The sequence below is a fragment of the Phalacrocorax carbo genome, chromosome 11 (assembly GCF_963921805.1).
Source record: "Phalacrocorax carbo chromosome 11, bPhaCar2.1, whole genome shotgun sequence".
NCBI classification, from domain to species: domain Eukaryota; kingdom Metazoa; phylum Chordata; class Aves; order Suliformes; family Phalacrocoracidae; genus Phalacrocorax; species Phalacrocorax carbo.
The window spans coordinates 15,540,349-15,564,568 of NC_087523.1; the positions used below are offsets into that span (position 1 = coordinate 15,540,349).

Genomic DNA, 24,220 nt, shown 5'->3' on the forward strand with positions numbered 1-24,220 from the left:
GGCTGCGCCGGGCTCCGCGGGAGGAGCGACCCGAAACTCGGGGGGAAGGTTTCGCCCTCCTTTCTGGTGAGAGCTGGTGTCAGTCCAGGGGGAGGAGGGGGCGGTCGGTGGGCTTTAAAATGGTGGTGGACGAGGTGGTCTCCGGCGGGGCAGCCGGGGCGGGGGCGGCGGGGCCGGCCAGCCGCGGCCCGGCGGGACACGCTCCGTGGGTTTCCGTGTCATCGCTCCGTGTGGCGACGCGCGGGGGTCGGGGGAAGGGGGGGTGGGCGCTGCCGGTGGCGGCCCGGGGGCGAGCGGGCCGGGGGGCTGCCGGCGCGGCAAGCTCGGATATCCCCCTGTAAACACCGCCGTGCGGCCGGGCTCGCTCAGCCCGCGGGCTGCGGGATTTTCATTTAAACTTCGATCGAACAGGCAGGGCAGGCTAAACCCCCCCGCGCAAGGGGACTCCTCCGGGGAGGCGTCACGCGTGGAGAGCCTAGTGCTGGTCCGTAATATGATTTTTTTAATAACTCCCGGTACGTGCGTTGGCAGCGGCGTGCCCGGTTATTTTGGGAGTCTGAGGCGCACGTTATTTAGGCAGGATTTTGAACAAAAGGCTCCGCCGAGCCCAGGAGCCCCCGGGTATCCCTGCGAAGTGGGGAGCCCGGCGGCCAGCCTCCGTTTTGGGGAGCCTGGCTCTGGGGGCGGCGGGGCGTGTGTGCGCGGCTCGGCACGGGAGCAGCCCGAAAGTGAGGGAGACGGTGCGAGCGCGGCGTGTTCGCCGCTCTCTCCGAGGCTATCCGTGTATTCGAAATAAAATGCATGCTGACTCACGATTTAAACTGTTTTGGTTTCTCATCCTGTGATTAAGATCGGGGTTTAGACCAATTGCAGGGTAAACAAGGCGCTCGCTGACTCGGTCCCACGTCTCCCTCTGAGGCGGGGGCTGCCCCACTCCCCCGGTCAACGGGCGATCGCTCCTCCCGCTCCCTCCTCCGCCGCCTCCCGGCCTGTTGCTCGGCCCGGGGGAGCGCCGGGGCCGCGGGCACCGCGGCTTTTGTTCGGGGTTGGCTGGCGCGGGGTTGTCACCAGGGTGACTCGGAGGGATCCCGGGGAGGACGGCCGTTTCTTGGAAGAAAACGGGCTTCGGTTTCCGTTCACACCGCCGCCCCCCCGGAACAATAAATTAAAAGGCCGCTTTTGTTTTCCCCGGCGCTCCCGGCGGGGGGGGGCGGCGCTGGGCAGCGGGGCCGGGAGGGGCGCGATGGGCCGGGCAGCGTCCGCGGTGCGGGGCGCGATCGCCGCGCCCCTTCCCGCCGGGAGCGGAGGAGCCTCCGGGCAGCGGCCGCCTCCAGGGAGCCTCCCGGCACGGGCGCCGCACGAAGAGCCTGCCTCCTCCTCCTCCTCCTCCTCCTCCTCCTCCTCCTCCTCCTCCGGCACCGCGGGGGGGGGGACACCCCGCAGTCCCTCCCCCGACCCGCCAGCGGGGAGATTAACCGCGTCTGGCCCCTTCGCCGCGCCGGGGGCGGGGGCGCCGGGCTCCCCCCGCCGCCGTGCGGCCGCCCCGGCCTGGGTGGGAGGGGGGTGGGAGCGCCGGGAGGGGCGAAAGGCTCCCCCCCTCTTATATAATGTGAGTGTTCCCCTGCTTAGCCCTGTAATCCCCGAGTAATGCCTGATGTCCGTGCCCCGGGGGGCTGGGGCGGGGGGGGGCTCCCCCTCCCGGAGCTGCCCCTCCGGGCCGAGCCGATGGGGAAATAAAGCTGCCGCCGCCGCTGCTGTGCGAGCTGGACCGTAGGGTGCCTCCAGGAGAGAGGGAGCCCGAGCGGCCTTGAACCTGCCGGCCCCAGCAGCTGTGTGCTGCCCCCCACCCCGTAGGCGGCGCAAGGGTGTCCCCCCGGTAGCGGGGCCCCTGAGCCCCCTCCGGGCGGCCCCTCCCCGCCACCCCCAAACCGGGCTACCCGCCGGAGCGTGTTTTTGTGTATTGCCGTGCGAGAAGCCGACAGCAAGTCGAATCCGGGCGGGGGTGGGAGGCAGCAATCGTGCGGGGATGGGAGGGGGGCACACGCGTGCGTGAGGGGTGGGGGAGGCTCCCTCGCGCGGGGGCCGCCCGCCCACGGCCGCGCTTTCCAAGCGAAAGGCGGGCGAGAGCAGTTTGAGCAAGTTATACGCTAGCGCCTAAAAAAGCAGCGATCTGGTTCTGGCACTGACCATTTTCAGTTCTCTCTCCCTGCCATATGTTTGGGGGGGGGGGGGCACCAGCCAGGAAAAAAGCAATTTGTGAAAGATGCTCTCAGCTGAGGGGAGGAGGTGGGCTGAGGGAGCGAGATACAAGGAAATTCCATGTTAGGAAAGCATTAGCAAGGGGTGACTTCTAATGTTTTCCTGCCACTGACGTTGACAGTGACACACATGTGTGGGTTGAAATTGGAACGTCACTGAGTTTTTAAACTCAACCAGGAAATAGTCTGTTGCTCAGGGATAAAAAACAAATAGTATATGTACTGTAAGGCAGGTAACATGCAGTTAACAGCTCCTCTCGAGTGACTGAAAAGCTGTTTAATGTTTAGAATTGAGCAGCTCAAATTTAATTTAGCTTTTTATTTTCAGAGGTTGGTTTGTTTTTTTTTTAACTTGAGGTTTTTTCTCTCTATTTTTAATCCTTTTAACTAATACTTCAGAATCAGAAAAGCAAATATTGACAGGGCTTCACTTTTACTCCCTTGTAACCAAGTAGTTCAAACCTGCAAAATCAGGTTGGGGGGAATTAGTATTTTCAGGAGGCAGTTGTATTTTTTTGAATTCTTTTGTATGGCTTCCTGCTACACAGGTAAAAGTGTTTTATAAATACAGTGTGTTTGGTTTTGGCTTTTTACTGACCTTGTTTCAAATGTTACAATGTGGTAGCATTCAGAGATTTAGAGCGGGATTAGGGAGCTATTGTGCTAGATGCTTTCTGAACATACAGAAAGATTTACTGCGAGAGTTCGTGATCCAAGGTGTCAGGCTGACACTTGTCCCCTGACTTAAATGGTCGCTAACCTGCCTGGATGCGACTGTAGGACAAGGATCGACCTAGGAACCAGCTTTGTGAGAGAGACAAAAGTTAGGAGGGCAGAAGGTAACACAAGGGCAAGGACAGCAGTAAGGAAAATCACTGAGTCGTCCTGTGGGTTAAGTACAGTTCAACTCACTGGTTCCCAGTCACTTAATCAATAAATGTTCTATGTTACTTGCTACTCTGACGAAAGTCGTCTTAAAATAACTTTTATGAGTACGTAGCCATGGGAAAGTGAAGTAACTCTTGCAGAAGCTGTGACAAATGGATTTATCCAAAGTGGGGGACGGAGTAGGAGAAGGTTGTCTGAGCTCCTTAAGCTGGGGAAAAGGCAGGATCCCCACGTTTTCACTGTTCCCTCGTGCTGGCTGTTTCTGAGTGTCAGCGTTTTTCAACGTTTAGGCAAAGGTGACTATAAGTTATGATGCATTAGTAATTGGTACGGTCTCCAAATAAAGATAGCTATATCGGTTTAAATGATGCTGGCGCCTCTCCAAGGAACTCTCTTTATATCTGACACATTTGCCACTCACTTCTTTTAGGAACAATTAATATTGTACACTGCTATTTTTTCCGCTATGGGAAGAGCAGTAGTGTAACCGATTACGAAGGCGTTCTACCTGACGTTCCAGTTTGACTTGCCATGTTTAAAAAAAAAAAAAAAAAAGTATTTTGAAGGAAGCAGAAGAGACACCAAGGGTTTGCGTTGAACTGTTTTATATCAATATTGATTTTTTAAGGGGGTTTGTGTTATAAAGAGGGAGCTTTTATCCCCCTGAGCTCTTTGGCAATTATCTTCCTGCCATAAATGTTGATACGCACATAATGGATGTAACTAAAAAACCTCCTTATCCCAGCAGAAAAGGCTGACTGTTTGTTGGAGCAGAGAGAATGCTGAGAGTGTGAATAGACAAACCCATATGTCGCTGGTGAGAGAGATAAATGATGGACGAACAGGAGTTGGTTACTATGGATCAGCACAATAAACCAATTCCCATCATACACCTCTCTTAATAATATACCAGTTTCAATGCCATTGACGGGTAACCTAGGTAGCACCAGTCAACTGTAAGTTTTTCAACTGTTCTTTTATACATCTCAAAGAACAGTTGGGACTGTTCTAATTTTTTCAGATGTTGAGTGGTAAAATTATGCAGAACTTCCTTCCTTGCCAGTAATTTTGAAGGGGAACTTCAGAGCATTGCTGTAAAATGCCAAATGTGCATGATACCGTTGTGTACTCACAGGCAGTTTTGTTTTGTGCACCCGTGAAAGGGGTGCACTCAGAAAGGTGATTGCTTAACAAATATGTGGGGAAACTGTTTAGGTGTTCAGTACTGCCCTCATTAGTGTTGCTTCAGATTGGATCAGATATTGGAAGATATTGTTTTAATCAAAAATAGTGAAAGAACAATGCTGGTTTATTTAAAACCAAAACCAAAACAGCCCTGCAGAATAGGCAGTGATTGATAACAGTTTTAACTTTCTGTAACCCATTGCAGGGCAGCTGGCACCTGAAGGGAAACTTTGCAAAACAGTCTGTGCTTGCATCACGGTCTCCTTCCCATGTTCTCTATTATTGCTGCTTGCTCTTTGCACAGAAAACTGAAGTCTTTGTCAGTTAAAGGTTTCACTTTATGTCCTTGTCTTCTGGTAGACATTTTTTCATTGCAGTTGCTATGGACCGGCCTGATAGTCCTGTTCAAAATGAAAGTATATCTCAGGGTGACAGCGCAAGCAGGGCTGATGGCTCATGGGATATGACTCCATAATTTTCAGAGTCACTAGTTGCACTACCAGAGAGTGATGCAGTCAGAGAGGGATAACTAGCAAATGCAAATGAGCTATGAAGAGTCTTTATTCCTCTTGGGAAGCCTCCTCGTTGAGAATAATTTTTGTTTTTTAAATGGAAGAAAATGTATTACTAAGTCATTACTTTCCTGCAAGAGGAAAACACTTATTTTGCACAGCATTCACTTGCAAAGTTGCAGCAGCTTTTTAGAGCTGTTTACTTTGGTGTGCATCTCGGATGAACTGAAGGGCGTTTGTTAGGCTGGCGGTAGGAGCGTACACCAGTCTTTCTACAGTCAGGGCCCGGCCTAGCAGTTCTTTTTGATTTTATAGTAGACGAGACTCAGATTTGATCCTAGAGTTAAGGGCTCAAGGATCAGGCCCTTGAGTAGGGAACGGGGATCGTTACGTGCCCACCACCCAGCTCACTCTCGCCTGTTGGAGGAAGTGAAATGGAAACGAAGTAGGTTTAAGGATATTGTCTCTGCAGGCTGAATTTTAGCTGGCCCTTTGCTCCTGTGGGGGAACAGTTGTGCCCAAAGGGTAGAGCAGGGGAAAGAGCTATAGGTTTCCTTCCTCCCCCCCTACCATGCAGCCCAGCCAGCTGGACTGGCTGGGGGACGTAGGCTGTGCCCAGGTAGGGCACGGCCGGCGGCTGTTTCCGTGGGGCCGGTGAAGTGCCCGTGGGGCCCAGGCGTGGGAGATGCAGGGGGATGCAGGATTTCGCATGGCCCTTTACTCCGAGCGCAGCCTCATCGCTACAATGAGCCATTGGCGAGCGCTGACCTGATTAAAGGGCTGCTGCTCACGGGAGGCTGGGGTGCGCCCTGGGCTTCGAGCGGGGGCTGCCGGGCTGACCAGAACTGCTCTTTGGGAAGGGTGGCCGGGCTGAGGAGAGGGAAACCAGAATTCATTGTCGTACCCTGTCCAAAGGGAGGTGTTGTACTGTGACTTGTTGAGATCCGCTCTGCTTTTCCCTGCGAGGGACTTGGCAGTTTTATTGATAAAGAAGTGTTACATAAATACCCCATCAGGCATGTCCTAATTTGTTAATAATTAATGATCTGGGTAGTACAGAAGTACTGGTGATGTTAATGCACTCCCACACTGATCTGCAATCTCCGCAAGCCCCCTTTTGCTTTTACTTTAATTGTAATACAGGTTTTCCCTTTTTTTTCCTTCTTCTTTTGAATTTACCTGGGGATCCAACCACAGCTGCCTGTTGTGCTTTCCCGTTCAGGCGGGGACAGCTGGGGGCTCAGCCTGTCGCAGACATGATATAGATTACCTCTGCAGGGGAGGGTGTTAACTGCGTTATTTTTTCGCCCCATGTCAGGCAATCTACTGAGTGGCATCAGTGTTAGCCCAGGGGGAAGCCAGTTTTTTGCACCTTCCACCTTTGGAGGTAAGGTGTAAGTCGAGTGGGATGCACGCGGTGATGCGTCTGCAATTCCTGCGCCAGGATTTGTCCGCGCCGGGAAGCCAGGGCACTTTTTGCACAGCACAGAGCAAGCACCCTTCAGTTTCTGCCCTTCTGATAACAGGCTCTATTTTCCTGGATTTAAAAACCAGCTACTTTTGCCATGCCACAGCTAGAGAGATTGGAAAAAACATTTACTTCCGTTCACACACACAAACAAGAAATACTTAGTGGATATCATCAACGCGATGTGGCTGCCTCTTTTGTCTTACATTGTTCTTCTTTTGCATTTCTGCGGGAGTTTCTTTTTCTCTAGAATTAAGTGCCTCAGAACTCCAAGCAGGTTTGGGAGTTACACCTACTTGAGACACATCTATTTACTGTTTTCAGAGTAACACAGCACATTTATTCTGTTGTGGGCAATGAAATCCATTACCTGCATTGAAATCAGAAGCAGCAAGGTAACTTTCTAGTTATGTTGTGAAATATAATGCCATTGTTCGCTTTTATTAACGTCTCGAGGTTGATTATACAGTGGTTAGAAGCCTGTTCTGCTGTGCAAAAGGCTGTCTTTAATTCCAAGTGGTTGATCCTGATCAGGCAGTTAGAGCGGCTGCGGCAACAATTGCTTGGAGCCCTAAATCACATTTGTCACAAGATCTGCCTGGTAGTACTGGCTGCTCGAAGACTAGCTCCGACTTTTCAGCATTACCCTTCAGTTGGATTGCAGTGGTGAGGCACTTGCCAATCTTGCCTGTTCTTTGTGCCTAATTCTGAAAGACTGGCAAGCTTTATGCTATGTTTTCTGAAGAGGGCCCAGCTTTACTAAGCTGCCTGTCTGTCAGGGATTAATTTAACCTCTAATTACTACATTTTCTTCACAGTTTGCTGCACATGAGCGTGTTATAACAAAAGCACAAAGAAGTATGTCATTTTATTTAGCCACTACTCTGAAATTAATTTAGGGGGTATAGAGTCAGATCTGACACACTTGGTGTTAAAATAATTGTGCTGGCATTAGAATTAAAGTACATAATCTTGTTGTTTCTAATGATACAACAGTACTAGTGTAAATAGTGTTGTTAACTCGTTAGTCATAGCCACTGCAACAGAACTGATACCTAGTTACAGAGAAATACTCAATAAGCATGACAGCAAAAGTTTCCCCAAAATAATGCATGGTTTGTGCTTGATTCCCATCCACCATTTGGGTTTAGGATTACATGTCTAAGAGGAGTTCGTTGTTTTTTTCTAAAAAGGTCTTCCAAATTGCAATAAACAAACATTTACGATAGCTTGGCTTTCTTCCAGCCTGAATAATGATTTTTTAGTTTTGGTTTTGTTGTTTTGGGTTTTTTTAACATGCAGCATCTTGGGAACAGTACAAAAGGCCATATGTCCTCTTCTGCCTGCTCACACTGCCATCCGCGATGCCGCAGTTCACGTTGCACTGAGAGCAGCGTGTAGTCTTGAAGGAAGGGAGCAAGTCTGCTTCTTATGAAATAGAGGATGGATTTCTTCTTATCCAGTTCTCTGTTTTGTAATATTTACAACCCAGGGTTTGTTGTTGGGTTTTTTTTTTCCCCTTTGGGAAGGTTTGGGTTGGGAAATGCAGCCGATCTCCAGTTTAGGTGCATGTAGTTTACAGAACTGTTGCTGTTCCATAAGAAATTTGCAGTAGTTATCTCTTCGTCCTGCCCCGCGTTCACCACCTCTGAGCAGGCTTGTTGAAATGTCTTTGAGAATGTCATTTCTCACATAGGGTTGGATCTGCAACATCATTGGTTATGTACTGATGATTTTTCTAGTGGAAACAGACCATTGGTTGTATATTTTTGTGTCATGCATTCAAGTTATAAAGCATGGGGCCAACTCAGCAGTTCTCCTTCAGTAAAAACTGTAACTGCATTGGATGGGAAACTTCCCCCAAAGATTCCCCAAGGCCAGACAATACACAGTTACGGAGTCAAATCGTGTAGCCCCTTTCTCAAAAGGAGAATTAATGTGGCATCGTTTTCCAGGCTTGTGACAACAGTGACACAGGATTGCCAAAAATGGAAGGAGATGGGTGATTGATTCTCTTTACAGTAGTAGATCAGGTTATTTCTCTGAATTCTTTCTTCAATTCTCTCAATACCCAAACTGTAACCAGTTACTGTAATTATTTACTCTAATAACTTCCAATCTACAAGTAAATTGAACATAAATTAAGATCAACGGATGTAAGGGACAGGACGGCTGAGTGAGCAGACAGTAAGGTGTGGAGACGCTTTTGCTGATCAGAAGTTACAGGGGTTGGCTGTTCGATAGCTGTGTGGAGTGAGTGGTAAGTCCCTGCTCTAATTTTTGTGGATATGAGTTTTCATATAACAATTTGGAGATCACCTAAGGTAGAAACCAAGCCCAAATAATGCCTGCTCTAATTTCAAACTGTCAAGATTTTTTTTTTCAAAGGGTCTGAATATCCGCAGTAGCCCCACAGGCCTTGAGAGATGGAGGCAACTTTTGGAGTAAATAGTTCCCAGGTTCTTACTTGTCCAATGTAAAATGGGAATAATGTTGCTTTACCTTAACCTTCACCCTGAGCATCCCTAACTAGTTAAATATTTCGTAAATCGTAAGTGCTTGTTACTAGCCATGGTCTTTAGGGACTTTTCACATAGTTGGAATTTATATTAAAAATAAAGGCAGGTACATCTTACGCTAAGACCCCCTCAGCATGAATGATAGTTTTATTTCTTTGCTTTGGCTATAATGCCGACACAGGATGATTTTTTTTTCTTCCATGATATCACATCGCTGTATCTTCCTTTTTGCTGAACCTTCAGAATTTGATAAAGAGGGAAAGAAAATATTTAAATACAAAAATGGCATCTGCTCTTAGGCATGTGGTTTAATGTTTCGTTCTCCGTCACAAATCTTCATAGGTTAGGTTTTGGGCAACGGTAAGCAAATGAATATTTTACAAAGACGTTTGTCATACACAGTTCCACGCACACACAAGGAGCTTTTCCCCCATACATTATTATGTAACATTTAGTATGTAAACAATTTCATTAGTTTAAGAATAATTATGCAACCTCATTTCATGCGGTTATCAGAACTGGTACTGAGTTCAATTTCATTTTCCTTTGACTAGTTACTTTAAATCTTACTAGGATTTTCACAATTCCAAATTTCTATATGGAAATTATTTCTGAATTCATCTGAAATTTCAGTAATCCAATAGATCATGCTGATGGTCAGGTGCTTTTAAGGACTTCACTTTTCTTGTTCTTTTAACATACTTATTTTCTCAGTTAACTCTGTTGGTTTAAATAAAGTCACGCAGACTGAAAAAGCCCCAAGTATATACAATCTTGCAGTCAGAAATACAGGCAAAAGGTTTTGATCTCTGACTGCCAAATGGTGACTCATTAAAAAGGAATTTCTGTTCCTCCCTTTTCAAAGGGTTACTCACTACCAAGCAGTAAATATCTAGTTTTGATGCTGCTGCATTGAAATGCCTGACATTGTTGGTGTATTAAGTCCAAACTCTGTAAGATTTGATCACAGGCTCCATGAAGTTTTGTTTTGTTGTTTTTCTTGATTAAAAAAAAAAGATCTGTTGCGGGATTTTCTTCGAGCTTTACCCTGTCAGTTTGAGTACAGTCTGAAATGAAATATGTTTGGGTTTTAATAACAGAGGACCCTTTCCATACTTTAAGCAGTGGGTCATTCAAATTATTTTTAAACACACAGGACCATGCAAGCACTAATTTCTTTCTAGCATTAGACAAGGACATTGGAATTCATCTAAATAAAAAAAATTCTCTTTGTCTTCCACATCAAGGGTTGTGTGCTATGCATTTTCTAATATTGCACTGCATAGACCTGAAAATAAACTGTACTGAAGAGACACAGTCAAAATCCAACCAAAGACATGGCCTTTTTCTCAATTTCCATATTAATCTTGACACTCTGAGCCATCTCCTTTGTCTTCCTGTTCTTACCTATCCTACATATTTGATGGAAGGGCACAAAGGCATGCTTGAATCCTCCATCTCATCTCATCTTATTTATGGATTGGTTGGTTTGAACTCTGCATAGTGTTGGAAGGATGTTTTCTTGGTTGCAGCAACCCTTGTGTTTGACCTGAAGCAGCAGGAGAGTGCGTTTAGGCTTTTCAGTCTTCATGAGAAGTGAATCTTGGTCCCTGATACCAGAAGGTAGATCAGCCTTAATTTCAAGTGAAAGTCCTGCATCTTCAAATAAATTCCTATGTCAGTTAAAGTTCAATATTCTTGAATTCCAGAGATATAGATGAGTCAAATCTGAAGTTTAGGGCAAGTGTGAAGAATGTAAGAGAAAATGTAGATGTTTCTTCTGATGCCACTCTCCCCTCCCCTTCAGGGCTCCTACAGTCTGTCAGCTGTAACGGAGTGATTTGATTACTTTGTAGTGTTAAGCTAAAAGAATAAATCTAAGTGCCTTGGGAATGGGGAACCAATCCAACAGTCAAAACCAAACAAGTTAATAAATGTGAAGCATTTCTGCTCGGTGCTGCTGCAGAAATGCTACTTCCAGAAATGCTTGGGGCAGCCATGACTATTGGACCAGTCAATTAGTGTAAGTATGTTCACTGTACACACCACCATTAATTGAATGCTGGGGGGTGCGCTCTGTGTTTTGAAGAAGTGTGTGTCTTCTGTTGGATATAAATTATGAAAATCTTGAATGTTGCAGGCTGAATTGTTTATTGCTCACCCCCTTTCTTCCCTGCCACTCTAACATACCTGGAAAAAGCTTGACTGAGGCAGTCTTCATTGCCCTTTCTTTAAAATCATTCTGGCTCTACACATCATCCACAAATTATTCTTTTCCCCTTGACAGCTCTTCCGTCCCTCTACCCTGGCCCCCCAAAAATCTAGCCAGAAATAGAGCATTTGAGTGACTGTCCACAGAAGCAGTTTGAAATCCAAATTACCCACTCAGACTGGTTTCGGATACCCACGTGCCGGGCTGTGTAGGGCCTGGAGCAATTGGTAAGGACAGCGTGCGTGGAAATACTGTGAGCTACAGCAACAGTGTCAAGTGCTGTTGTGTAAGAAAACCCCTGCTACCTGCTTGCATGGAACTGCTTTTGGATGTCAGTACCGGTGCAGATAAGGCACAGATTAATTGCTGGAAGTCTTATGCCAGCCTGTAGCTTTAATTTTATCATGTCTAAGAATGGCAGTAATGGTGGACTAGTGGGTAAATGACCGATTCTGGCTGCCCACGTGTCCTCCCTTGGAGCATCTATATTGGTAACTATACATCTATTATTTCAGGATTTAAAATGGTCACCCACGTTGCAGCCTTCAGCTAGTCCAGTGAATGTCCCTTCGTTGGCATTCACACCCAGAACAGGAACAAGTATAGGCCTTTGTGTGAGGACTGCAGAGAATGTACCATTGAGTGCTTTGCCATCTGCTACCCAAAACGTAGTGAAGCAAACTGTTAAACTTCACGTGGAGCTTAGGGCTTGATTAATTTAAATTACCCTCCTGTTGTACATGTTTGCAATGCCGAGGGGATTAGGTGGCATATACTTTCAAGAAATACATGTTCATTATTAAGAAAGGTTAAGCAATAACATCCAGTGGTCATTTCCTTTTGGAGCATAGCTCTGTGTCTGTAGTGTAATTTGTTTGTTTTTGCATACTGCCGGATCCCGGCGAGGAGGTAGACCAGCACTACAGGAGTGAGCTGAGCTGCTCTGTGGCACTGGCTGGCCCGGCTGCACGGGCTGGTGGTGCCGAGCTGCTGATGGAGAGCCAGAGACCCCGGAGCGTAGAGGTGAAGAGGTCCAAAGTACGAGGAGGCAATGGTAGGGGAGAGAGAGCAGGGATGGGCTGGGACCGAAGGGAGGGAAAAGCCAAGGAGTCAGGAGAGCTGAGGAAGCCAGGCAGGTATTTGGGGGGAGGATGGAGGCACAGCAGGTCCAGGGCCACCTCAGGACTAGACTCGGGAGGGCTGTGATCCCTCATGTGCTTGGTCTGCCAGGTCCAGCATCTCCTGTTGCTTCTGCTCAAGCGGTCGGTGTTTCCTGTGTGCAAACTTGTTCTGTGCTCCTTCAACACTGACTTACAGACAGTGCTTTTCTTTATCTCCATTGTCTTTTTTAAGTTTGCGACTCTCATTTTTTCCTGGTACTCTTGCTTTCATACCTTTGTTGTGATTGCTGTGCCGGAGAAACTGGACTCTCTTAGCAGTGGTGAAGAGATGCTCCAGGGAGCTAACCCTGTGTCACCTCTTCAGAGGCTGGCAGAGCTGTAGCAGGGAGCAGTCACAGCGCCGGGGCTGCGCACCTTTGATTGCCCTGTGATCACAGGCATGTGTTGGTTTGGTTTATTTTGTTAGAAGGATTTTTCTTTGGATGAGAGCAGTGCTTAGGCAGCCCAGCTACTGAGCAGCTGACCAAAGCACGCAACTGCTCTACAGCGTGCAGCTGCGGTACGTGCCGGTTGGCTTTGGGCCGGTGCTAACACTGGGACAAAAGTCAAGGTATGTCTGCGCTGCTGTCCTTGTGTACATTCACTGGTTCACGCAGAAATAGCTTGAAGACCGCTTTCACCTGGCTAACCTGCTGGTTACTGCCGGCAGGACAGCTATGGTTGCATGAGCTAAGTTTGAGCTGTAGAAGTTTCTTAAGACATTAAGTAAATAATCTGGCACTTGACCCACATGGAACAGCAAAAGTGCCCAGAGCAGCGTCAGTAGCCTTCCCCGGGCCAGCCTCGCGGGCATGTCTGTGTGGGATCAGTGTGCCTCGCTGTGCCCGGGAAGCTGGTTCAGAAGATCAGCTGAGCTGCTAATGAACCATCTTCCCAAATCTGCTTCAGCAGAAATTTGGGATCTTAAGGTGGCCTTGGATTCTGTCAGCCTAAGATGGTAATGTTCTCTTTTACAGCTGGCTCTGAAGCATTGTAGCTTCTCTGAAGTAAGGAGACATAATTCAGTGTTTATAAAGGCAGATGGGAAAGTAAAAGATTCTTTGGTTCTCTCTGAGAGCTTTTTCACACGTAGAAAGAATGAGTCACTCGACATTTCATTATTGAATAGGAGCTGATTTACAAGTGTGTATGCTCTAAGATGAATGTCGGTGGATGAACTCCTATCGTTTCCTCCATGACCATGCTGTAAATGGGCTTCAGCCAGTTTGATGTAATCCATTCTGTGGCACTGTGCTGTCTTTTGAAATGAAAGCATCATCCTTCTTATGATCTTCTGAAGGCTAGAAGGCCGATTAACATGGGAATTCTTGATTAGCTTTAATTCAGCTCTACTACTCCAGGAAAGCATAGTTCCCGAATTGCACAAAGAAAGACTCTTCAAACACGGATCCAAATCAGCGTACTGGAGATCCTGTTGGTAGGTGTGGTGACTATGATTAATATTTACTTGATGCCTTTCATCTTCCAAGTACTTTACACAGAACAAGCATTTCATCTTCACAAAAGATGTATGAGTTAGGTGAAATAAGTTGTACTGTCTCTGCTTTATTAGTAAGGCAGGGAAACTGAAGCAGAGATTAAAGTAGTTTGTTCATGATTACAAAGGCCAGTGCTGAAACTGTGTAACTTCTGGTTTCTATTTCTGTGTCCGGACTATAGTCTCGTTTTTTGTAAGAAGAAGCAGCAGGACAAACTTTTGAGTAAGAACATCGTAAGAATTCAGTGAGGCAACTTAGCAGATGTTGCAGCTGCACCTGCGGCACTTGCGCTGGTGCCCTGCTGAGTGAGGCGCTGTTCTCCTGCCTCGGCGCTGCAGCCTCTCATCACCCTTGTGGAGGCATCACCACAGATTGCTGCTTGAGTTGCAAAGCATCCGTGGACGTTCTCTTAAGCTGATATAATGGCTCGGTTTAGTCACCAGTCCGGCTGGGCCATTGGAGGCCTAAGTATGTGTGGAGATTCCTGGGGTAAGGGTTTCTGCTGGAGTGAATATGGTGAGGTGCATACATGATTTTCTTCAACTCAGTGACTTCTTGAGATGTTCCTCTGGAGATGCACTAGGAAGTGCTTAAGATATATTGTTGGATTTTAAGCATACAAGCGGTCTCATTAATATGGAAAAAGTATTTGTTTGCCTTTAGCTTGGATAGGGCTACGCATAGAGCTCGATTTGAATATATGCTCAAGTGCATTGCTGAATCAGGCCCTAGTTAACAGCGAAGGCTGTGCCACCCTGAACTGCAGGCTGGCAGAGTTGTTGTTGAGGGCCCAAAGGTAGAAAACTACTACTGGTTTAAAGAGCTTCCTATCAAGATGAGTCAGTGGCCAAAGCTTAACATCTGAGAAACTTCTTATCTGAGAAGGCATCTGACCTTTTGAAAGAGAAACCTCCTTTGTAGATGCGTACGAGTGGTGTGCACCCTTTATCAAATTGTACAGCCGGTTGACTGTAATGGAAATCCTCACCTGGGGAGGCAGCGCTGGCCGAGCGGGGAGCCTCCCTCCCTCTGGGCGGGGAACAGCAGTTGCGTTTTAGTTCCTCCAGTCCCACCTTAATGAAGGAAGAGAAGATGCTCCTGCCTGCAACTGGAATCTGCTCAGAGATGGTAGCTGTAGAAGCCACTTCATTTAGTCTAGATTTGACTGTAAATTCAGTGTCCTGTTTCATGTGGAGTAACGATTTTTACGCTGCAGTGAGGAATCACTTGGTGAGAGGAGGGAGACAGGAGAGCAGAGCAATGCAGCCCTGCTCTCCTTGTAAGGCCATGGTTCAAAATGTTTAATTAGTTGTTTCGAAACGGTGGCTCTTCTCCTTTGAGGAAGGAATGATGTATCAGCAAAAGCTGACCAAATTGATGTAGCAAATCAATTCTATGGTAATCCGTTTATTTAAACTTTGGTACTTAATTTTATAAGCTCTTCTCAAGTGTTCCTGTGCTCCCGTTCATTAGCCGGTATTCTTTTATGCTATTGCTTGGAGGTTTGTGCTGCAGATAGCAAAACGGCCAGGACATGCCACTCAAAACTGCCTCTAAATGTAATTCAAGCAGGTCTGCAATAACAGTGCTAAAAGAAGAGCTATTTAGCGGCATTATTAATGGGCAAAGAGTTCAGGCAGGATTATGAAAAAGTAAATTTTTATTAAGAGTGGAGGAGCTAGAAGAATGGACTGATTGCCCTGAGTCCTCTGGGCCCTCAAGCAATCAATTTCCCTTTCTAGTATTCAGTTACTTGCTAATTGTATTGATTTTTATCAAATATGTGTACAAATCAATTTTATATTTTAGTGCTGTTAAAAGCTTCCTTCCTTCCTCGCAGGCAGTGCTGCTCTGATCATTCTCATTGTCTTCTTTTATTTTAATGCTTTTATCTTAATGCATATTTTCGTTAGGACACACATGTTTTTCTTTAGGACGTTTAACCGGGTAGGGACTTTACCTAGATGTCAGGGCTGGAGCAAATAGGCGTCACTCGGACCAAACCTCTGTGAGCTCAGTGGAACTGTCTGCCTAAGTAAAAATTGCAGGAAAGGGATGTGTTGTGTCGTAAAATGGGTGGGTGCAAGTGACCATATAGCGTGACCCCCTGAAGAGCAGGAAGCACTGCTAGTGCAGGAGGTGGATTGTGCTGCGGAAAGATTGTAACTAGAAACAAAGAAGGGGATAAATGCTGAACATGACGCACTCCTATTAAATAAACATGAAAATGAAGTCAGGGCGACAGAAATTAAACTCCTGAAATAACGTGAGCTGTTTTATCAGTACAGCCTCCATCGTTCTGAAAACCAAGTCACTCAGGCACTTCAAGTAAAGTGGATGCTGGAGACATCTCTAAGCAAAGTGAATGTATTGAGCTCTGAACAAAATAAAACAACATTCTCCATTTGTGTTTGTTTATGCCCATGGCGGTTTAAATTGTTCCTGTCAAACGTACCTATTTTCTGAGATAGCACAGGCTGGCGCTCTCTTTTTAATGTGAGCTACACATTTCGGAGTTGAGGTGAATCTCTGGCTGTGTGTGTAAGCCTGAGAAACTGACTCTCATAACTGAAATGATTGGGGTATGTACAGCGCTGCCGGAGATGGTGGGAGAGACTTTAACTTTTAATGGTGTGAGCAGTAGTCGTGAGCACAAGGAGAGTTAGAGCTCCGCTTTTCCACTTGCCTCTGACTTAATATTACACTGCAGAGTTTATGAGACTGTGTTTTCTGCTCTTACTGCCAAGGCACTTAAAAAAATAAATACTCATCCTTTTCTTCAGGAGGGAAGAGTTGCATTAGCAAGTGCCCAGGTATATACATGTATCCAGTAAAAATACACTTTACATTAAATAATCTAATACAGTGGTAGAAGCATAAAGCATTTTGTATTTTACATTGATGACTTCGCTCTTTCTGGTTTTTGTTCTCCTCCCTGGTTCCACTGATGTTTCTTCATTACACAGCGATCCCAGCTGCCAAAGCCAGCGGAAAGCACAGGGTTCTCGGCCTCTCTTGTCTGCCAGTAACTGCTCCCAAAGACAGTGGTGCTGTGGTACGAGAAGATACCCAGGCCCTCCTGCCACTTCCAACAGCACGTAGGAACCTGGGTGGTGGGTCACCAGGAGCCCCCAGCCAACAGCTCAGTAGGAAGCAGGTGTCTTTTGTGCCCCATAACACGCTTTTGCTGTGCTCCCCAGCTGCCACGGCGGCTTTTCTTGCTACGGTGCTTGGTATTTTCAGGTCCAGCGTAGGTACGTCAACCATAATCATGAGTATAATGTTTTAGAAGCTGGTTAGGAGAAACCAGTCTTATTCTCTTTTGATCTCTGCGTGCGGTGAGATTCCTCCCTGCATTCCCAGCTAGAGTGCGGGGGGACGTATTCTGCTTACGTGAATAGCTGCCTGCCCCTGGACGCTGGCAGGCTGCGTAACCCGAAGGGCAAGGGCTCAGCGGGAGGAGAGCCTCTGCTAGTGCTGCCTCTAGCTCGGCATCATCTCGCAAACCGTGAGTGTGTTTTTGTCGTTAGGTTTATGCAGCACCTCTTGTACGAGAAATCACAAACTGGATAAGCTGTATGAGGGGTCATTATAACACAGAGAAGATAAATGTACCGGTTCTGCTGGAGGCTGTCCTCAGGCTGTTTGTTATGTGTCTCTAACACTGTCACTACATCACACACTTCCTCGATCTCCGTATTACCCTACAAGCCTGTCTAATGGGATCCTCTGTTGCTGATTCCAGCTTACCCTGACCTACTTCTTTCTTGTGTCCCAGCAAGCTGTCAGGAGCTATCAGAGCACTGGGAGCTGAAATAAACACTCACTGAGGGGAAAAGCAAGGCTGTCTCTAGTGAATTTAATTAGCTTTGTTTAACTGGCTTGTTTGCTTTGTAAATCACATCATTTTTAGTCAAATTTAAGGGATAAAAAAATCTGTAATTAAAATCAAATGATGCACGACCTTATTAAAAGTCAAGGATTTTGGAAGTTCAGTACAAAAAGTCATTTAGTTTGTAACACATTTGCAGCACTCTGAGTATTTTAGGGGGAAGTGGGATGAATTTGAGATGCTTTTTGGCTTTGGGGTCTTTCTTCAGACAGGAGGGAGATTGTTGTTGTTGTTATAATTGAGTCGATACCTTTACCTTTCCTTGAATTTGAAAAAAAATCACAGTTGTTTTTTTTTTAATTCAGATTTGAGTCTTCTCATCAATATTGCAAGCCTGCTGGATAAAATTTTTGAATCCAAATAAAGATTCTTAGTGTTTCTTTCTGTCATGTGGCCTAAGCATTAGTTTATTATCCATAGTTTGGATCCCTGCTGTTGTGTGAAGCCATGGTTTAAATCACGGCTTCCCTTTGTACTTCTGTTGCATTTCTGAGCATTAGAACAGAAATCATTGTAATTTTGGCTCTGCCAGACAAATGAAGCATTGACTGGGCAAGTCATCACTGGGTTGAATTTGAAAGTGCTTAAAGTGTTTTTATCAGACAGTATGTTATGTCTTTCAGGTGCTTTACTGTATTTCAGTGTGGCACATATTTCTTTTAACAATTGATGTTCTTGCTCTTGTCAGCATAGGGTCTAATCCTCTTGCTGTTGAACATGATAAAAGCCCTATGAATTCCTAATATGTCTTATCAAAATCTGGCTAAAATATAAAGCGTCTGACCCCAACTTCTGATCCTTCTTCAGCAGAAATATGTTTCTTCCTTGCACCATGCATGCATATTGATAGAGCCTCCTGAGTACGTGGCTTATAGAAATATACCCGTCCTTGTGCTGAGCTGCAGCATGAACAGAAAAGGATTAAAGGACCACTGAGAAAGAAATGGGTATGGATGAACTTGCAGCGTGCAAAAACGTAAAATACAGGATCAAATGACTACCCGAGAGTATGAGAGGAATTCAAAATCTGTTTCACAAAGCTGCAGTACTTCTTCCAGTCCTTTGAAAGGGTTGCAAGGTAGGCCAACCTGTAGTACCGCACTGAGAATTACTCGTGGTAGTAATTTCATTGAGGAGTATAATGAGCAGCCCGATTGCTCAATGACTTCTGAGTAACTCGCTGACTTACTGATCGCCTGGAGATTTCAAGGGGAAAAAGAGGAACGTTCTTTCCTCAGCAGGAGTTTCGGAGGTGCCTTGGCTCCACCGGAGCGCGTGGGGCAGGAAGGTCTCTGCCGTGCCAGGGGTGGGGTCGTATGGAAGTCTTACTAAAAGAAACACACTGGGAGGCTTCAATGGTTTGACAAAATTGAATCAAAACGAGAATGGCCAGGCGAGTGGGGTAAACCAGCACTAAGCTGTTGAAGTCAAGTGAACGAAGTTTGCTGAGTTACGGCAGCAGGGAATGAGGCAAGGAAAGCTGAGACACCCCAGTTCGTATTGTCACATCCCACATATTGTCAATGACTCCACTGAATGGAGACCAGAAAATATGAAGTAATATAACTTCAGAAACTTTGCTTGCATTCTGCTGCTTTACCAGATCCTGTCTCTCCCTTGTGGATTTAGGTCTTAAGTATTTTTGGCATCTGTAGCTGCGATGTGTAGAGTGGGAGGAATACAAGTACTTTTCCTGGGTCATCGCTCCGCAGAAAGTGGGTGATGCTCTAATGTTACATGGCTTAGCAATCCTTCTGCTCCCCTTCTGTTTGTAATAAGTGACAAAAGTACGGCTTCTGGCTTGATAAATGGGTTCACAGTATTCACAAGTGGGTGAGGTGGATATCGTGGAGCTTTTATCATAGGCATGGAAGCAGACATGTTTTATAATCTGGTCCAGTGTGAATAGCGAGAAGAATTTTATGGTCTTAATACCCTAGCAGGAAGATGAGTGGTGGAGCAGTGACATAATGAGGGGGCTAAAGCTAAATGCCCTCTTGGACCCATTAGCTGCTGAGTGCAGCTCACTGCAGCTGAGAAACGGGCGTGAGGACAAGGAGGCTTCGGCACTGTGGGAAGTGGGAAGTTAGTGTGTTTAGCAACAAACGTGATTAATAGATGCGTGCCTGTCATCTCTGTGATAGCACCATAGACCCTCCATTCATCTCCTGGGCCACTGGGGGAGGGGAGTGGGAGACCAACTCCGGGCTCAGAGGGCATGTTTGCTCTTGGTGTAAATCAGGGGCTGAGAAAGGGATCTGTCCCGGCGCCTCCCTCTGCGCTTAAAAAAGTGCCTGGCATGTTTTGGGTACCGCTGTAATCTGAATAATAAACACTCAATTCCGAGCTCCTCATATTTGGCTGAGGTTGTTCTGTTAAATGATGCTTTGCTTAGAGGACACGGAAAGGGGCAAATGTTCAGTAAGACTTGAGTCGTTTAACTTAAATCAACCTCCTCCTACCCACTATTGACATATCAAGAGAACCAATGAGGCATGTTTAATTACACATGCACCGAGTTTACAATTAGTCTGCAGACAGTGATTTTTTTTTTTTCCTTCTGACGCAGCAAGGAAGGATTTGATCCTGCACGAGCTCTTATTAACTGTAATACGAGCAGCGCTGGTTTTTTTTTTTTCCATTTTAAATGTAAGTGGAATGTTTTTATCTTCTAGGTCAAATGATTTAATCTGATGCTCTAATGTTACATGGCTTAGCAATCCTTCTGCTCCCCTTCTGCTTGTAATAAGTGACAAAAGTATGGCTTCTTGCTTGATAAATGGGTTAACAGTATTCACAAGGCAGGTAATAGAAATCCATATTAATAGGTGGAAATTGGCTCTTGATGCCAGGCAGGAGAGTCTAATGAAAGTATTATTGTTTTAGCTTCCAGCTCCTTTGGAAGCTGAAAGCTAAATGCCTGTATTACATTCTTATTACCTATTTATCACACCATATAGCTGAGTGGATGTTTATTAAATTACATTCATGTTTAATGACTGTTTGTATACTTTTCACTGAACATGTTCTCAAAGGAAATTTTCTGGAAGCATTTCAGAAATGCACAACTATTTTCCCATTCTCTTTTTATAAAGTAAAACCATTGTTGCCAACTGTCAATATACAATTGGCTTGGAAATTAAATTGTTTCCTGCTAAGCTGTAAGAACCAGCTAAACCTGCTCTATTTAATTTAGGAAATAAATATTTAAAATTCTGAAAAACACATGGTGTTCTTGGGTAGTGTTAATTCTATTCTAGTCTTTGAAAATACTCAAGATCCCAAGAGTTGGGCTTACCTAGTTTCAGCTTTAATTTAGCATTAAATTGCTTCATCGGGGATTTTATATATGACCTGCTGTATGTTTGTGATTCTTTTGAGAATATTTAAAATAGTACTGAATACCATCAAAGATAAGAAATTAGGAGCCTGTTTTTTAATATACCTACTTATTGTGCTTCTCCAGTTTTGAATTCTTATTTTCTTATTAAGCAGCACTTTCAATTCATTCCACCTAGATTTTAAAAAAAAAAAAAAAAAAAGAAATGGGAAAAAAAACCCAACCCCAAAATCCAGCACAGCTCAAATATTCCCACGTAGCTTTGACCTGGAGAGTGCTGGGATCTCAAGGGCTTTCTGCAAGTTCTGGGAAGAAAAAAAGGGAAGGTGAACTTGCATTTTCTTCCACCTATATTAGCCACAGCTCATCCCCCTCGTCAGAGCACTGTGACCCAGCGGCATGGTGGGAGCGATGCAGCTTCGGTCACAGTGTGCGTCAGGTGAGGACCGTGGCTGGTAGCCAAGGGCTCCTGGCTGCGCCTCTACCTCGTCCGGCCGTGTCACAGCACATCCTTTCCTGACCCAGCGTCCTGCCGTTGTGCCTGTGTCCTGCGCTTACAAACCAGCCAAGGGGGACGCCCAGCTTTTCTGGAAGCTGCGTTTGCTAGTCCTGGGCTGCAGGCACCCATGGCTGCAAATCTGTGCCAGTTTATTTAAGCAATCCCAAACAGGAGGTTTGACTCCTGCTCTCACACTGAGAAATATCTGTAACATGTAGAAATCTGAAGTGTGTATTCTTTCACTTCACCAAGTTATTAGCAGATGCCTCAGAAATACCTAGGGCTTGGTGCAGGTGACTCTCTTGTGCTTGTAGAGAGCCTCAGTGGCTCTTGCAGGCACCCTGACCATGGGTGAAGGCAGCCTGAGTGCTGGTGAAATGCAGGGGCTCCTGCCTGTGACATCCTGCCTGGAGAATCAGGCTGTGAGATCTGGACTCAAGTGGCAAAGACCAAGGGGTTTTTAATCAAAGACTTTGATAGCTCTTGTCTGCTTGAAGTTTAAGTTTGGTGGAATATTGTATTGATCCAGCAATGCAATCTGTTAAATGCTGCAATCTGAACTGTGTTTATATTAAGAATAAATAAATCAGAGCTGCTACATGCATTTCAGCTCTCTGCTGTGCAGATAATAATGCACTCCCACTTCTGTAATGAGCAGGTTAATCACTTGATCACTTTGCCTAAAACTTTGCTGCCACTGCCCTTTGAAGAACTAATCTTTGCCACCAGTGGGTCCTAAAAATGGACAGTGAAGATACTTTCAAGTTGGAGAGACTGAAAAAGAATCTGTATAAAAGAATGTCATATTATGCTCCACTTAGTACTGATCCACGTTATTAATTTAACAGAACAATTCAAAACATAGTTGTAATCATGCTACCGAGTTTTTTAAATGGTGGGGAGAGAATAAATCAATCTCCTAGAGTATGTGCAGCATATGAGAAAATAATATTTTGAACAAATTTTAGTAGGTTTATTTGGTTTTCAAATTTCAGCTATCTCACAGCAGCAAATATTAACATTTTAACAGCCATTGCAAGTGCTCTTTAGATTTTGTATATATATATGTCAAAAATGTATATACACTAAGAAAAGTCAATATATATGTGTGTATGTATGTATATATAGAGAAACTCCATCTCTGTTAAGCATTTTAGATGTCATAGGAATAAGCTCTTTAAACTGTTATCCTTTCCATTTCAATAATCCTAAATTCCTTTTCAATACTTGCACCTCTGCTTTACCTTTGTGTTCACTCAGTTTGATAAAGGCTCTATGGACTAATTAGCTTCATTTCTGCTTATGGCTGGTCTCTAATAGTTTTCATTCTTCTGGCTTCTCAGATCTTGATCAATGCTTCAGTATGTTTGGTGTAAGCACTGCAGGGAATGATTGTTCTCTTTTCTGCACCTCAGTAAAACACATGGCAGCACTTTACTGGTTCCCCGATTTGTTACACCTTTAAAATATGGATCTGTTTGAGTCAAAATGCATACAGTGCTTTCTTAAATCATATTGATAGAAACATTGTGTAACAGTACAATAGAATTTGTAACATCGGAAGCCATCTGAAAGACATCCATAAAACCACTAATATTTTCTGACCTGCCTTAATTTCTTTTCTTTTTCCAGACATCTGTAATTGGCTGTGTTAATTTTTTTTGTTTAATGAAGTCGAGACTTCGCCAATTGGTGTTTGGGCAAGTCTTTTATAAGATTTCTTTTATTTTCTAAAGTTATTATCTTACTCTCCAACAGTCTGCGCATATTTGAGTTATGTGAGCTTGGATTCTGTCTTGGAAGTCAACATGAAGTGCTTAGGATGAGGTAGAGATCTCGTAGATCCTACACGTAACATGAAAGCAGTTTGTGGGACTGCAAACACCAGCAAAACCACTTACGGGTTTAGTGTGTTTGGATAGGGGATGCCCAAGGAAATGTACTTCCGGGCCCCGTGTCGTCTGCAAGCCACGCTGCCGCACGCCGAGGGCCTGCGGAAGAGTTCAGGAGCGGCAGAGCTTGGTGGTGTAGGGAGCAAGGGAGAAACTTGTCCGTGGAGCATTTCTGTTGAGATAGTTTGTTGGCTGCTTATTGACTGCGCAGGTCATTGGTGAAAGGTCAACAGCTCTGCTGTGTCGGCAGATAAAGATAGAGGAATGGCATGTTGGGGTCACATTGGAAAGGAATTCAGTCACGCTAAAGAAAGAACATTTTAAACCTTTATTTACTCAAAAAGGGTTGTGAGGTATTGAGCTCGCACATTTACAACCCTTCAGTGTAAGATTATGAAACCTTATTCTCAGCTTTCCCTACGAGTTTTCCCCTTTGCTTTACAATCTGTTTTTAGAGTTGAACAATTTTTAGCTTGTCACTGTAATTCCTTGTGCCTGCTTTTGTTTCTTGCAAACCATTAGAAGGATATTTTCTTATGCAAAGAAAGGCTGGTAATTTTTTCTGAACTACCATATTTTGAAGAGATGATGCTCTGAATTATTTAATTTTTTTCCTCAAAGTGCCTATAGAGCATGCAGCACTGTTTATGCAGTTTATTTCTATTTTGTTTTGCTTTCTTTTTTTTGCATGGCAGAGCTGAGATTTAACACATCTGAAAGGTAAACTGTTTATGTTCAGGAAAGAATTTAAATGAGGAGGACTTAGGTCTTTTTGGAACAAGGGGGTGACACAGATTATCAGCTGGTGTGTGCTGTGGTTTAGGCAGGCTGGGAAAACCCACTCCTTTTCACTTTATTTACCTCCATTACAAACCAATTTAAATGAAAGCTGATAG

The 24,220-nt window shown here is 45.1% G+C and overlaps 1 protein-coding gene across 2 annotated transcripts in view; it reads left to right on the forward strand.

Moving 5' to 3' along the window:
* The window catches only part of MAMLD1 (mastermind like domain containing 1), an 82,806-nt gene that overhangs the window by 408 nt on the left and 58,178 nt on the right, over window positions 1-24,220 (forward strand). The window lies entirely within an intron of this gene.